This window comes from Bison bison, unplaced genomic scaffold (assembly GCF_000754665.1).
Source record: "Bison bison bison isolate TAMUID 2011002044 unplaced genomic scaffold, Bison_UMD1.0 scf7180017864390, whole genome shotgun sequence".
Classification (NCBI taxonomy): domain Eukaryota; kingdom Metazoa; phylum Chordata; class Mammalia; order Artiodactyla; family Bovidae; genus Bison; species Bison bison.
This window is the reverse complement of record NW_011494962.1, coordinates 1,215,391-1,217,879: the sequence shown is the minus strand read 5'-3', so window position 1 is coordinate 1,217,879 and position 2,489 is coordinate 1,215,391.

The following is a 2,489-nucleotide window of genomic DNA, read 5'->3' as shown; positions in this document are numbered from 1 at the left end:
CTATTTCTATTTTCACTAGCCTAAGAGAGAGACAAAATACAAACTATATTTTAATTAGAAGTTTGAAATCATTATGTACCTTTCTGGAGCTTTGTTACCAGAGAGGACTTATTCTGTTCTGATATTTGGGTACCTAGAAAAAAAATGGAAGTAATGTTTTAAAATATTGACATTGATTTAAATAAATCATAATAATTTTAGTTTTTAGTTTAAACATGGTGTTTGTATTATTTAGGATGATCTGGAAAAAATTGCTTTAAAAATAATTAATGAGATAATGAAGACTGCTGCTGCTGCCTCTGCTAAGTCAGGTCAATTGTGTCCAACTCTGTGCGACCCCATAGGCGGCAGCCCACCAGGCTCTTCTGTCCTAGGGGGTGTATATTTCAAAAACCTTAGAAAACAGACTCCACCACCTCTTACAATACTTGGTTCAAGAAATCTCAAGAATTAATTTGTTTTTCTCAATAAGATGTTTAAATTTCCTAAATTATATCTTTGATTTATGAAATCAGAAAATATCTGTGTATATATTTAATTTTCCCTACAATCATTCTGCAATTTATACTTTGCACAATCACAGAATAACCATTCAATACTTAGGCTAAATGCACACATTAAAATAAGAGTTCTATTCCATAATAATATGACATTTTAGAGGCACTGAGGATCATTAAAATGAAAGGTTCATTCATAATCTTTCAAAACTTGACTTACGTGGAATAAAAGTTATCACTCTCACTATAGTATACATCAAAACAAAACAGATGATTCCCAGGATCACAACAATGAGCTTCTCTCGAGCTGACGGTGAATCTGCAGGGAGAGAAAAGGAAACACTGAGAAAAGAGTGATGGAGACAGTTATTTTAGAAGAACAAAAGATCCCACATCCGTGAGAATTCAAAGACATCAACTTGGACCCCAAAACAATATCTACCATTGCAATCCTCCTCTCAGAATATACCATTCCTTTTTCAGCAAATATAAGGCTTCACGAGTTGTAGATCAAAGACTACAAATTACAGCATTGCCTGGGTAGGTAGTCCTAGAGGAGGGCATGGCAACCTTATCCAGCATTCATGCCTGGAGAGTCCCCATGGACAGAGGAGCCTGGCGGGCTACAGTCCATGGGGTGGCAAAGAGGTGGACACAACTGAGCGACTAAGCACAGCACAGCACATATGTCATATTAGAATATTGTATTTCAAACTCCAGCTCTAAGTCTCATTAATAAAAACATGTAAGGGGGTAAATGTTTTACACTTGCAGTGGTAGTTCCTGTCATTCCATTGACATAAAGAAAGCCATTTTGAAAGTTTAATCCCACGTAGGTTTTCTCCTGCTCAGCTGCTAAAATTGATCTTTTCAGGATCTTACCTCTCATTTGCTGTCTCCTGGTGTCCTTAACCAGACTCGGTTCTGAGTAGCTTTCCTTTTGGTTCTTCATCTCTGTGGCTGTTTAATGTCAAGGATGTTGCTCTATGGAAACTTTACATAAGTAGTTAATAAATGGTGTATAAAAGCACAAGAAGCCTTGAAAGGTTAAACTGGGTGATGTGTGACATCAGTTAACAGCACTCATTTAGCAGCTGAGCAAATCCAAGTTTGGTTCTCATTTCAGTAGACCTTTAGACAACTGTTTCATCATAGAGTAAGTAGTTTTAAAAATAGTATTTGATGTGTAATAACCAAGAATGGTGGGAAATGGCGGGAAGTGAGAAGGAAACTCAAAGGAGGGGACATATGTACACCTATGATTAATTTATGCTGATGTATGACAGAAATCAAACCAATATTGTAAACCATCATCAATCAGTTAAAAACAACTAATTCTCCGTTTGACATAATGTTACTTGTTTATTGGAACAATGAAAATTAGTAGGTTATTGAAAAAAGTTCATGAAGAGTAATATCCTGATCAATTAAAGGTCAAATTTCACAGAAATACTTTAAAGCTATTATAATAACTTTGTTCAAATTAAAAGTCTATATTGGAAAAAAATGCAGCAATTATATTGATAAGTTTCAGTTCAGTTCAGTTCAGTCACTCAGTCTTTTCCAACTCTTTGCGACCCCATGAATTGCAGCATGCCAGGCCATCACCAACTCCCAGAGTTCACTCAAACTCATGTCCATTGAGTCAGTGATGCCATCCGTTTAAAATCCATTAAAAGTTAAAGACAGCTTTCTAAAGGTGAGGGAATAGCAGTATTGGAATATATGGTACACTCTGTACTAAACTACTTTAATTGGAACATTCATTTATGAAAAGGGAATGATATGCTATCAAATAATTCTATTTTAAGTGATTGTGGAGTTCTAAGAAATCATTAAAAAAATTAAAGAAATATTTTACATGTTAAAAATGGTACTGCTACTGCTAAGTTGCTTCAGTCATGTCCGACTCTGTGCGATCCCATAGACGGCAGCCCACCAGGCTCCTCCGTCCATGGGATTTTCCAGGCAAGAGTACTGGAGTGGGGTGCC